Source organism: Alligator mississippiensis, chromosome 2 (assembly GCF_030867095.1).
Source record: "Alligator mississippiensis isolate rAllMis1 chromosome 2, rAllMis1, whole genome shotgun sequence".
In the NCBI taxonomy this organism is placed as follows: Eukaryota; Metazoa; Chordata; order Crocodylia; family Alligatoridae; genus Alligator; species Alligator mississippiensis.
Genome location: NC_081825.1, coordinates 267,386,706 through 267,401,515, shown reverse-complemented (window position 1 = coordinate 267,401,515; position 14,810 = coordinate 267,386,706).

Sequence of the window (14,810 nt, the reverse complement as noted above, 5' to 3'; positions counted from 1 at the left end):
TGGAAAATTCTTCAGGTGCCTTGAAACTTACTCTGTATGCTCGATTGAAAACATCATCCAGTTCCAGGGACTCTTCGAGCTCTTTTAAGGCTCAATCAGAACACAGGTTTGATCAGAGTATAACCCACAGAAAGCTGTGGCCTAGGTATTTGGCTTCCTGAACAATCCCAGACCAGGAAAAGTAAGGAATATTAGCATATCACTAGTACAATAATCTTCAAACTTTTCAGACTCCAGGCACTGCTCAGAAAATGGCAGCTCCTAGCTTTCACTCATTTTTTTTTACTACAGAAAAATAATAGAATACTTTTTGGTAAAAACTCAGGAAAATTACAACAGGTCAGAATGTTCTTGATACTATGGATTCCTATGTGAAATTCCTTGGTCTATTTTGTGAATCACATATAGATATTTGTATACCAATCGTTCTAATATTGTATGGCACCCTGCAACACCCTGAAAAGGAGTACAAGACACCCCAGGGTGCCATCACTGATCTAGCAGAGAGGTTCCATCATGACTTCCTCTCAGAGGCCTATTGAGAGAAGCTGCATCCTGTCCATTATGCAAATATGAACACTCTGTTTAAATTATCTATTGCAGTCTTCATCAAACACTGAATAAAAATGCATAATTATACTGTACTGATATGCACACTCCAAAAGCAAGAGTTATTTTCAAAGGTTAATTATTTATATAACCCCTCTCTCCTCATCTCTCATACTCAGACTCAATCTCTATGAGGACCACATGGGATAAAGTCTTTTCTTAAACTGTTTGCTAGTTACTGGCATTCTGTATGTGAGCAAAAGAACTACATTCCACAAAATAGACAATGGAAATCCACACTAAAAACATACTTCAGACTCTACATAATAGTCCAAACTGTACATAGAGTAACAGTACATAAGCATTTTTAATTCAACAATTAACAACCCAGTCATTTGTCTGCATAATTACTATAAATATATGCTCAATTGTGCATGTACTTTTACAACAAGTACCACAATGGCTTTTAAAATTGATTTGTCCATGTCTTGGGTATTCGCTCAATATATTCAAAAGTGATGGACAAGCTGTTAAATGTGGAAATCTAGCTTTTAGAATTGGCTTATGTAAAACAAGCATCAAGAGTCTGTTTCCACCAGTGAAGGTTATTCTTATTGTCCATGGATGACCTTGCATCTGCATTGTTCTGAAAAACGTGTGAGATCTGGCTTTCTTTTGAGATCTCTGGTATTTCCACTCCCTCCCTCCAGCTTACCTCCCAGGGCTGTATAGAGTGTCCTCACAGGGAAATCTGAGGCCTGGTGAGAGAGGTTGACAGGCTTTTTTTCCTTTCCTTTCCTTTCCTTTCCTTTCCTTTCCTTTCTCTCTGTTTGTTCCCAAAATGTCATATTATAGATATCACCAGGAAGGATGAAAAAAAAAAACGCAGCAGGGGAATCCTAAAATTTTGACCCAGTTTCACTAGGACCTTCATTCTCACCCTTCAGAGAGGGGAAGAAAGAATTATGCCATTGAAGGCATTTGTACACACCATGAGGGTTTACTTCAGTTTAATTCTCCCTAAATTGAAGCAGTGGGTTTTTAAAAACACTACTTCAATTTAGGGTGAAGTAAAACCCATGATGTGTACACAAGGGTTGGGCCCAATCCTTACCTGCCTCTTCAGTGACAGGGAGGGGAGGGCAAGCTGCCAGTGGGCTGAGCAGTCCCTGAGCTACACGGGGGGAAGTGGGGATTGGTGCTTCCCTCCGCGGCAGTGGTGGCACCCTCCAGGCAGCACCCATTCACAGGCACCCAGCTCAGGTGGTCCTATGGTGCACCACAGCTGCAAAGGGAAATACCAGGCCCCCAAGCAGGCAGGCTTCAGGGAGAAAAAAAAAAAAAAAAAAGATCAGGCATCAGGCTCACCACTTTTTTTTTTCTTTCAGTGGAGACTGCCTGCATGGGCTGCTGCCAGGCTGCCTGCATGGGCTGCCTGCACAGCCCATGAGCTGCAGGGGGTCCAGTGCTTCCCTCTGTGGCTGTAAGGTAGCACACTAAAACACCTTGGACATGTTTTTGTAACGGGCTGGCTGGCAGTGACTTACCCCAGGGGTTTTGAAAGCGCAAAAGATGATTGGAGGACTTGGGATTCCCTTTCTTCACCAATCAGGCCCCAGAGACTCACCCTCTCTGTCCCCTGGGTCACCTGGAGGGGGAAAAAAGGGGCAGCACGGCTGATTCAGGAGAGACCAGCAAAGGACCACAAAGAAGGAGCTTCAAAGAGCTGGCCCAGCGGGGTGGGAGCAGTTGCCCCAGAAGAGTCTGAAAGAGTGGGACCTGCAGGCAGCAGTTGGACCCTCAGCAGCACGGTGTGTGGCCGGCAGGAGAGGCTCCCTTCTGGGCTCTAGGATCCCCTGTGAGAGGCTGTGCTAGCAGGAGGGTATCCCCCACTCCTGCAAGGATCTGAGCAGAAACCTGAGAGGTTCCCAGCTCTGCTTCCAGCTCCTCCAGTCAGAGGCCAGGCAGCTTGACATGAGGCTGGGGCTCCAGGAAGGTCAAGATCCCTAGCAGCTTAGAGCAGTGCCAGCATTGGTGTCTGTATGGTAGTGTTTCTGCCTACCATGTGGGAGATCCAAGTTCAAATCCTAGTTTGGGTGACTTGGGATGCATGAGCTAACAGAGAAATTCTTCTTGCAGTGGAAAGGAGTAATTGTGTTTTCCCCCTTTCTCCCCCTCTAGGTACCTAGGCCCTACATTCCATCTCATTTGACATTTTGTATTTTGTGCCTTTTATATTTCACCAACCAGTGTTGTTTGTTCTGCTGTTTGTGTTTTACATTTTGGTTAACCCTGTCTTTTGTCAACTGGATGAATTTGTCTATGACTGTAAGTGTCTAACCTTTGTTGAATCCTGCCCCCTCGGGGCATTGTAGTGTCCCCTTTACCCCCTGCTTTATACTGGTTATGTTCCCAGTATTGTTTTCTTATTTAAAGGTATATGGTTAAGTCCCCATTGGTGGTCTGGCTCTGCTCTATAGCGGGGAGGAGAGTCCCTACATCACCCACAGTGCTTGTGCACCTGCTTTGATCCCTTATTTTGGAGAGGGGGTACCTCTTGGAGTACCGCCTGGGTTACATTTTATTTTGCTGTATCCCAAAGTCATTTATCTTGCATTATGCCACTGACATGTGTAAACAGCTGCACCATTTAAAGTGGTGCAAAAGGGCATTAAACCATTTTAAAGGCCAATTTTGTGGCATGTACAAATGGCCACCATTGAGAGTCTTCTTTACTTCTCATCACCTGAGCTTCAAGGGATGGGAAGACAGAAGATACCCAAAATTAGAAAGGAGCAACCTTCAATTGTCGTTTCTAAGACCAGGAGAGGGGAAGTCAAACTCTTCTCTTCAGTCTATTTGCCTCTTCCCTGTCAGTCTGAGAGGAGGTGATGTCTATGTGATCAGTACTTTCCTACTGGCCTGGTCCCCACACATGAATCTTTGATATATATTGAGTCTGATGAGTGACAAGAAGACCCTCCAGCAATTTGTACATATAAACTTGGTTGAGCTTGAGCCTGAATACCGAGTGCCATCTTGTCTTCCCTGCTTCTGATACCTCTTCTGCATCTCTTCATTGATCATCTCCACCTCAAATCAATGTAGGCCCTGCTTCATGGTGGCTTTCCACTCACTGGGTATATCATGTGATCATAAAAGGTAAGGAAGGTGATGCACAAGTAAGATTTCCCATTGACTTTTAATGAAAGTCAGGTGTCAAACTGACACCGGTGACTTGGATTTCTATGCCAATGTTCAATTTGTGGACTCTTTACTTAACACCCTTCTAAGACAAGAAAGGTATATTAAAATGTGTTTTGATTTGGAAAGCGATGGTATATATATTCTAATATTATAAAAGCCTAAGTCTGTCTATCCGTAATGCCTTATTCGCACTCTGACTGGCTGACAGAAACAGCCAATCAGAGTGCTCCAAGCATGGGGGAGCACCGCCATGATTCCAAAGCCGAACTGAGACCAACAGCACTGGCCTCAGCTCCCTCACCCCACTCCCTACAAGTAGCGCCGAGGACCACTGCTGGCTTCAGTTCCCCCACCCCGCTCCCTGCAAGAGGCAGAACAGCAGCAACATGGGATATTAGGTGGTGGCATATCATCCCAGCCCCCTCCTTGCCATCCCATCATTCTTGATGGGCAGTTGGCTAGTATATATATATATTTACCATCACTCTCCAATTAGAGTGTGTGTGTGTGTATTATAAATATTATATTTTATAAATATATATATTTACCATAATTTTCCAAATAGAATATATATATATGGACTATCACCCACAAAATCGTTGCCTCCTGCATATTGCCTGGACTATTGTGGTTGCAACATCAATCCAACACAACTACTATTTTTGCTTGCATACAACACACACCTTTCTGCCCAAAATCAGGCCCCCAAAATTGGGACAAATGTATTAAGCAAGGAAACTGATTTTTCTGCCTGGGGCTGGAAGCAACTTGATTAGATTCCTGCTCCACAGTACAGCAACTGTGGTACTACTATTCAGGAAGCTAAGGGAGTCACTTAATGACTCACTTTTTCACTCTACAGGTCTTAATGATTGTAACTCCTTTTTAATGGCCTTGATGGCCAATAATCAAGCTAACCTTTCTCAGAACAATTTTTCTGTCTTCTGTTTGTTCCTGTTCTATAAGCCAGCTGAAGATTAGGCTGTCCCTGCTCTATGCATCCTTATGTCTGGAAAAAAAATTTTTTTTTCCTTCATTCTGCCTTTCAAAAAACAGGGTCCATATTATATTTGGAGGTATGTTGCACGTGAGAAAATAGAGTATATTTTTAGCTGTTTAATGAATTCTAGCTCCTTTACTCAAATTCCAGATGCAGAAATAGATGGCCAGCCAACTATCTTGTGATGACTGGCAAGTGCTCTATGGACAGTGAGGCAACTAGAGAGTACAGATAGAGAACTTAATTAGATAATGCTTATGAAATGCACTTGTTCGGTGTATCCAGATGAGTGTGCACATCTCAAAGCAGTTTGAAACACCACAAGAGGCTTGCTGTGAACAGAAAAAAATGTTTCCAATACTGCATATTTGCAGCACAGGCTTAAAATTTGATATCTGGAAATCCAGGTATCCAAAAAAAAAACAAAAACTGTGAAGAAGAAGTGGGGCAAGGCATGGTCCTGCACTGTGCCCTGACTTGGGTCCTCCAGAGAAGCTCTGGCATCTGGCTAGAGAATCTCTGTGGTGATCTTGCTGTCCTAGCATGCTCTCTCTGCATGCAGGGGAGCAAGCAGGAGTGGTGCAAGGCAACAGCATGACCTGGATGCTGTCCCTGGTAAGTAGGGACTGGGGGGGGAGGGGATTGTAGGTGTGGAGGGCTGTGGATGTGTGGGGGGACTGTGGGCGTGGGGGGGTTGTGTAGGGGTGGGGGTGCTGGTCAGGTGGTGTGAGTCCCCTGCAGGGTACACAGCCCACCCGCCGCAGCAGCAGCAGCCTTCAGGAGCTCAGGGTCCACTACTGCCAGAGCCCCCTGCAGTGTGGTGTGGCATGGCTCCAGCCGCCTCAGACCTGGTGCTACCTGTGCCACTTGTTGCAGGCCCAGCCTGGTGCAGTGTGGAGCCATGCACCCTTCAGGCAGCACTGGGCCTCTTGGGCTGTCACCTGGGGGCCTGGCACCACTTGCAGGGACCACACATTGTGCTGGGCTGGGTCCTGCCTCCATGGAGCTGGCCTGGGGCATGTGGAGGCTGGACCCGGCCCAGCGTGATGCGTGGTCCTGGGCCCCCGGGGGGGGGCTGAGTGGGGGGGGAGGGGGCTGGAGCAGGGACCACCACATGCCGGTACCCCACCCATCCGCATGGCACCGGTGGCAGCAGCCAGCATGGCTGTGGCTCAGCTGCAGGCACGGCAGCAGAGCAGCACTGCCTGATGGGTGCTCTGTACATACTGAATGGACCCGACCAGCCACTCCTATTTGAGCTGCTGCAAGCGTATGTGCCTGCATGTGTGGACACACCCGTTATGTTACAAGCCAATCATTACTATCAGAAGGAGCTTAATAGAAGGAACTTCCCAAAACAAAAGGGAGAGTAAAGGACTGAACTGCGCTTTCCTACATGGGCAAACTCCAGTGGGTCAAAGAAAAGCTTTCCGTCCATCCAAAAAGACTTTATAGAATGGCTGAAGGAAATCTACATGAAGAGGCCAGGATCCAGCTGTCAGAAGACAGGGATCTGGAATAAAGTCAGGAGCAAAGTGAAAGGAGGGCTGGGAACCAGAAGCCAGAAGGTCTGGAACAAGAGGTCTAGTCTTAAACAAGGAATCAGTAGGCAGGAATCAGGAAACTAGAAGCAAGGTGTCAGAAGCCCAACTCGAGATTAGAACGTATTCTATTGAGTAGCCTGGTGGGCACTGAAGCAGCTGCTGTTTATAAGCAAGCAGTCATGGCCCTGCAGGTAACTGGGGACAGCTGAAAGTATTTACTTAGGCTGCTGGTAGCCAGGCTCACTTGGGTAATGAAGGCCAGTTGTTGGCTATTTAGACTGCCTGGTGGCCTGATTTTTTACAATCTGCCCACACTGTAAAAAAGGATGATGTGGTCTAGGGCAAGGAAAGTACTGTGAATCCATGCTATAAGCTTACACAGGCATTAGCTGGAAGATTTTAGCCCAGGAAGAGGAAAAGGCTTGTTTATGAAACACCTTATTTAATTATTAGACTTCCACAGCATTAGCAACCACAAGCATTAAAACCATGAGCTAAAATCATGAGATTTTGAAAACAGTAATAATGTAGGGGCCTTCTAATTTGTTTTTTGCTGTTTTCTTCTTCAGCCTGAGGGCTAGAAATGTACTCTTTTTTATTGAAAATTTCAATTTTCATGTAGTTACCTAAATCCAGGAAATGTGATTTTAAAGGAAAGCAACCCATTTCATGGGACTCTTGATAGCAGTGTGAGAGATGGCAACCCTGCTTCCATTCATTCCAGAAGGTAGGGACCAAACCTACCAGACACCAGCTGAACAGAAACTGAGGCACAGGCATGACTGAAATGGCAAGCAGCAGTCTCAGGTATCCCTAATTATTTCTGGGTAAGACCTGAGCCACAATGAAAGACTAGAACAGGAAAGCTAACCAACCAGTGCTTCCTGCTAAGTTAAAGCACAAGATTGGAGGAGGCACTTTTTAGGAAAGGAGGAGATGACCAAATTATTTGTGAGGTTTCCCTGAGATACCCAGTGATATATGTGAGGTTTATGGTTTTCGGGCTAGGGCTGGCCCTGTGTCCTGAATATTGATCCCTACTTAGCTAAGAATTAAGTGTGCTATAAATCCATTACTACCCCTCTTTCTGCATGTTCAGCAGAGACATAAACTGTGAGAGGGAGGATGAGAGTTGTGGAGCTGTGAGGAGGAAGAATGAGAAGAGAAGTATTTGAATTGAATCAACAGATGAGGGACAGAAAGCGATGTCTTAACCAGGTACAAATTTAATATAGTTATATATAAAAAGGTAGTGAACTAAAGTGAGTATTTACAGGTTATAAATACATATACTATACATAACTATATACACACCCAAATACAAACAGGCAAGCATAATGTTCCCACACGATATGAACAGGTAAATACAACAATAAATGGCACTCTAAAATGCAAGGCGTACAGTTACCACTTAATAAACACTCCAAAAATTCACAGCATATATCAAACAATCAATAAACACTCCAAAATATGAAATGCAAGTGATCTCTAGTGGTTCCCTTCATCTGGGGGGATCTCTTCCTCCTGCCTCTTTATTGAGGCTACCTTCCCTGAGTGTCAGTCCTTGTTGGGAGACCCATTGCCCCACTGACCCATGTATCTCAAGGAGCCAGGTGGGACAGTGTTCATAAGCTCTCTGTCCTGACTAATGTTTCTCCAAAGGCAGGATCAGTCCAAGCCTCAGGGGACCAGTGTGACTCGCTCACGCATTCCAGTGGCTCAATCCTTCTTAGTGGGAATTGCGAGCCTGGACCACCTTGCGCATACCCAGGGCCATTCTGCTCTGAATGCTGCTCCCCACGCTCGGGAACCACTCCATTCCCGGGGCCCAAACAATCCCACTGCAAGGAAAGGATCCCAGCTGACCAGCCTCTCCTTCTAAAGGGCTTTTACCTCCCACAATGTCTCACCCCATGGTAGCACTGGCTCCCATGCCTGGCCTCATGCCGTCTTTGGAAAACCAAGCCACCTCACTGCAGCTCGCAGGATCCCACTCCCTTGCAGACCCCCCATGCAGAAACGCCTGAACTGCAGCCTGGCCTTGGGCTAGAGTTGGAGACCTGAGATGCCTCACTGCGGTTCCCAGAGTCCTGGTCCCTCACGGACCCTCTGTGCAGCGATGCCCACACCGCCCACCGCTTATGTCCAGCAGCAGAATCTTTTGGTCTCTTCTGGGCAGCTGGATATGCCCACTGGGCAGCTCTCCCAGCTCTTCTTAGCCCCAGGACTTCTTCCTTCTTCTTCGTCCCTCACCAACTGCACCACATGCTCAGCACACAGCTACTTACATCCCTTTCTGGGGCTCTGCCCCCAGATTGAAAATGGACCAATTAGAGGGGCTGCAACTGCAGTTCCCAGTTAAGTCTACGCCTGCTCCCTTTGGAGCCTTTGGAGTAGAGGGGAAACAAACTATTCTCCTGGCTCCTTCCCTGCCCATCTCTGATCGGTGGGTTTTGCCCCACCAATCGCATTTGTGGTCTCCTAACCCCAGAGAGCTGGGCAAAGTCAAAGAAGCCCACCACACATGCATTTAAATGGCCTTTATAGTGCTCCTTTTTGGTTACTCATGCTTATTTTTTGTCTCTCTTCCACCTCACCCCTCTAAATAAGCTGCTGTAATGATAAAGTAAGTATTTATTCTTGACTGTACCCTGAATGGCTAGTAATTCTAGTCACTACAGGCAAAAAAGAGGAGTTCTATTTTGATACAGTGGAAAGGCACAGAAGACTTTTTTTTTCTATCACAAATGAGATTTGTTATTGAATAATATGCACATTGGCAAAAATCTTTTATTTGGTCATAGACAATTTGCAAACATATGTAAAGGCTAGGTGCACAGATTGAGTTCTTCAGAGAGAATAATTTCAAACCCATGGTTAACCCTACATTAGGCAAAGTTTCACCTGCAGAATATTCATCACCCCTTTTCTGCAGTAGGGTGTATGTTATTGAAAGATTTCTAAATCATGTATCAATCTGACAGAAGCCTTTTGGTCTGTCCATCACTGGGTTTTATGGAAAAAATCAGTTGTCCACACATCTCTAAATATTGATGGCATAAAGGAAAATTTCTGTAGCTTCTCAGTAATATTTTAATATGCACTTGGGAAAAGTGGAAAAACTAAAGGAAATCCAGAAGAACCTGCAATTTGAAGTGACTGATTATCCCACTGGTGGAGCAACTTCATATAATAAGAGCATAACTGAAGTGGAACGAATAGAGAAAGACAGCTTGAAAGGATTTTTATTTGCTTACAGTTAGCCAGTAATGCAAAGATAAAAGAAGTCTTGCACACACACACACAGCTTCTACCCCATCAATTGATGTGTTAATACAAACAATTGTTGCAGAAGTTTTTCAGCAGCCGGCATAGATTTCAAACATCACTTAGAGCCCCTCAGAATTTGTAGGTAAGTACTTAGGATGAAACCTTCAGAGTCTCCTCTTCAGTGATTCCAAAGTCTTTACTGGGAGCATTGGAGAAAATCTCATCTTTCCACTAAACTCAGATTTTTTCTCCAATTAAGTACTTAGAGTTTCTGTGGACCCTAGGTTCTGTTTTGATTCGAACATCTCTTCCCATCAATAGGTAGCAGTGGCTAATCAAACTTTTTAATGAAGTAAGAACTGAGTTATTCTATGAAAATATTTGGCTAGAACATAAAAGTGAAAATGCTGTAATTTTCATTCCCAAGACCAGAGTTTGTCAGACTTCTTTCTGTCTTTCCTTCTGTCCTTCTGTTTTATTGTAATGGCACTTAATATATTCATTAGTGTTAAGTGAAATTCTCCAGGCCCCCTACACTTTTAAAATATGTTTTTTTCTTATTGATTTCCTCAGTCAACTAGGTGACAAAATCTGTGATTCCTAATTATATATACACTGAAGAAACTGGGGCAATAAAAGTGTTTATTATATTGTAGTATGACGAATGAGTGTAAAAGGATCTCAATTCAATCATAACAGTATTCCCGTCTGACTGCTATGGGAAATCCAGAGATAAAATGAAAGATTAATTCATGGAGATGGCAGGTTGGCATCAGTATGTTACTGTTATTCTTACAATAATTTTCTTTTCTTTATGCATTTTGAACATACTTGCATTTTCATTGGGCTTTTGCATAGCAATAGATTCTCTGTTCCTCACTCAACCTACTTTTTAAAAGGAGTTATTTAATTTTTTTTCTTATGCAAACCTAGCAATAATAATAACCCTTTACATTTACACTTACATTTACATTTATGGATAAGGATTCTAGGGTGCCTTTGGGCAAAGGTCTAGTTAGGAATCATTTTAAAAATTAATATATCTTGTCTTGGGGTAATTGTCACCTGCCTCTTCAGCCATAGAATGGGGTTTTATTACCCTTGGCATGTCTAAGTAGCAGTTTCCCAGCCCAGTCAGTCCCAGCCCAGTCAGTCCCAGCCCAGTCAGTGGCATTACATAATGTTTATGATCCTATTGCTCCTAAGCAATGTGTCCACAGTACATACTCGGTAGGCTATGTGCAGGACAGCTAGATATGAGGCTATATATGTGCTTGCCTAAGCATAGTTCCCAGGGGAAAAAGTAGCAGGATCCCACCAATATTTTAGTCTCAGTAGCTTTGTAGTAAGAGCAGTTGCACAGGAAGTAGGTGATCCAGGATTAGGGATACTTTCATGTAGACCTATTTGAATCTGAGCTCTCTGGTTATCCCAGTACTGTGCTTGAACCACAGAACCATAGATAAGGCAACATCCAGCCCCTTCTCTACCCTTCCTGATGTGGAGTCACTCAATAAATGATTGGAAAACAGTAGCAAAGGTTTTGCTCCACTGCCAACATGAGTCCAGGCTATCACCCAAGGCTTTCTGGGCCAGCACTCATCTCACTGAGCTCCCCCCTCTCCCTCTGGCTTGTGCCCTCTCTCTCTTGTACTTCACTTGGAAGTCAGAGAGAGAAAATTCAAACACCTGCAGAGTGAGGGGTGGCTTAGAACACAGGTCTCCCAATTCCTGGCTAAGTGTCCTAACTTTCCTCCTCCTCCTGCTTCTAACCTCTACTAGCTGTGGTTCTTTGCCAGGCAGCACTTTGTGATTCTGCATGTCCAGTGTATGTGTGCACTTAGCTGCCTAGCTACATATGCAGTATATAACCTACTGAGTACATACATATGTCCTTGAACCAAGTAGGCGTCCTGGCACTGATCTCAACATAGGCCTGCCCACTTGCTTCCGGGCAAATCATCTGCCCATTTCACCTGCCACACCTTGATGTTTATGACTGACTGGTGTTAATCAGGTGGGAGGCTGCCCCTTACCTGCCCTGATAATAAAGACCTATGTACACAACTCCAAGCTTCCTTTATTGTGTCCCATGCCTCACAGATGTTTTATGGCCAAACACCCAGCCTTGTAGTATTCCTAATACACTGGGCTCCAAGCCCCATCCATGGGCCTTCATGCCCCATCCCTGGGCCTTCAAGTCCTGTCCTCAAGCTCCAAGCTTCTCTTTAGGTCTATAAGCTCCTACCCTGGGCTCCTAGCCCCTCTCTGGCCCTAAAAGCCCCTTCCCTGGGCTCCAAGCCCTTCCCTGGGTCTACAAGCCCCTCACTATGGGACTAGGGTGCCAAGCCCCAATCCACCTGCTCTCTCTCTAAGTTATTACCAGGGACCCCTCCCCCCCCCCCACCCAGAACCTAACTCCCAGCTCCCTAGTGCAGCCTCAGACTCTACTGTGAGTCTGAGTGCTGCCTCAGGTCCCTCATCCTGGTCTGGGCCCTGCCTCAGTGCTCACAGTAAGCCTGGGCTCCCCTTGTCATCATCAAACTACCCACCAGGGATGTGGGGGCTGGGGTTATCAGGGGCCCCTACCTGCCTTTCACTGGGGAGGGAACTGGCCTGGCATTTCTGGGGGACTATCTCACCACAGACAGTCCCACCAGGCCACCCTTCCCTGGCAGAGTGCAGTTTCCAGTCATGCTCAGGACTAGGAGCCTCCTGCTATGAATGACACATGCCCCTGGAGGCTGGGGGGGGGGGGGAGGGGGCATGTTGACCACCCACAGGCAGTGGCAGTGGTGGTTGGCAGCAGGGGTGTGCTAGAGGCAAGACGGTAGCTCTCGCAGGCGGCCATGGCAGTGTTGGCAGGGGCGGGGGGGGGCAAGGGGCAACCACCCACAGGAGCTGCCAGCAGCGTAGGCGGTGCTTCTTTCAGAAGGTGCACTGCCAATCTCAAGGGGTGCACATGCACCTGCATGTATCCCCTATGCATTGCCAATACCTCCTGCCATCCCCAATAGCTCTTCCCTTACCTCCAAGTTGTACTAAGCAACAGTTCAGCCAGTGGCGTCTCTCCAGCTCCTGCTGTCCGGGTCCCATCCCTTAATATATAACAGCTGGGCCCTGTTCCCCAATCAGGCAGCATTGCCTAACTGGGATAACAGCCAGCTGCCTGGTTGCTGCCTAAACCCCTGGGAGTAGCAGAGTACAGTTACAGTCTTCACTGACAGGGTAAGTAGAATCCCCAAAAAATCCACTTATGCCATTGGGTAAGTGCCATTTAGGTGCACAATGGATGATAGAATTCTCACTTTGATGAGCTAATTGATCTTTTTCATCTCTATTGTAATTGTTAAAAGAACAGCTTCCTATCCAGGAGGTAGAAGGAAGGTGAACTGTAAGATTCTTGCAAAGCTCTGGGAAAAAGGGAGTAGTGTGCTACCTCTTTAGTGTATTCCCTCTTTCACAAGCCACCTAAAAGCCTGTCTACTCTAATTTCCAATTCTGTTGTCCATAACCATATTCAGTACTGCTTTCCCATGTGAGCTCTCTATTGACTTAAGTGGAACTTTGGATAGAACAGAATAGAACCTCTACATATAAAGGGTGCCTGAACAGCTCTAGAACAGAAGGCAGTCTCTGGAGTTCACAGGTCTACCACTTGGTGTGCCTACCACCAGGAAGTAAGTGTGAACTGATACCACCTCTCTCAAAATTATATTATGCTGCTTTGTACTCCATGTTGTTCAAAGATGTACCAAGGGAGTGGCTGACAAGGATGCTGTATTTCTAAGAGTCCCATGCCTTACGAGCAAAGGAACAGAACTAGGAAATCAGGCAGATTAGTTGACTGCTGAAAAGCCCTTCATGGATGGATGGCTGTAAGATTCATATGTATGGGAGAAAAAAAAAACTCAAGTCACTTACCTGGGATAGCAAGCCAAGTCTTGCTATCAGAGAGCAATCAGCAGTTTCCTGGCCTTCAAATATCCTAGCCTCTCTTTAGGGGTTTTCTTGCATAGATTGTATAGGGTGGTCCAACATGTCTACAGTCCTTTGCTTATTGTTATAATTACTGAGAAGAGCAAACATTTGAAGAGCTCATGAAATAAATCAAGATAGATAGACCTCCCTGACAGTCTTAATGTGTCCTTTCCCTGCAACAGCTTTGCAAACCTCCAAGAGGGTTTGTTTGCATCAGGGGATGTACGGGGCTGATAAACAGCTAGTGGTAAAAAAACGTAATTAGAAGATTCAGAGTTAAAGGTTACAGATAGTCAGCCTTTGAATCCCTGCTGGCTGAGGAGATTACTAGCATCACATATAACACTGCAAAAGTTTTTGAGGAAAAAGATTAGCTGAGGCACTTGTTTTCTTTCTTTTAAGTTATTTAGCTGCGCAAAAGGAGCAAATTCTGTTTCTTTAGGTACTGCTGCAGCTGCTGCTGTCGGGGACATTCAATTTGACAACAGCATTACTCAGTCCTTGGTTGCTTAATCAGGAACATATTTCACTGCTTTTGATCTTTAATCATTTTTTCCTCATCATGGCTCAGAGCATGATTTGACAGTTCTTTTAAGCTTCATCCTTCTCACCTTCCAGGAGAAAAACAGGGCGGAGCTGCACGCAAAGTTCTTTCGTTTGGAATGCCTTTCTGTGTTCCCCACAGATCTGACAAAGGTGACAGGCTCAGTGATTAAAATGCTACAGGATAAAGCTTGAAAAATGTCAATTTTAGCAAAGCAAAAATATCCATTTTCTCTGACATCTATAGACTAGTGTACAGAAATTTGGTCTATTTACTGAGTCACAGTCAGTAAATGATTCTACGTTTTGCAAGGTTTAAAATGGATCCATGACACTCATTTACCAAGTGAAGTGGGAGATAAAAATAACTGACTCCCAAACATCATAAGCCTCGCTCATTTTTATCAACCATTCAAAAGCATCCTGCATTGTGAGGTTTTAGAAATATCTCCACTCCCCTGTAACAAATCCATCAGTAATGTCTGACTTATCTTTGCCAAGTGGTGCATTCTGCTAAGATGATAATGTCATGAATGAAGGCATTAATTTTGTTTCCTGGACTTGTTGAAACAACTGTTTAGAATGAAATGTATGTAAAACCTTTAGATAAAATCACTAGCGTTACTGATGCTGCCGGATATGCAATGAGCTGGCTCATTTTCATATCCATAACTATTTTCTACTGAAACAAATCAAAGATGACCACCTGTACTATT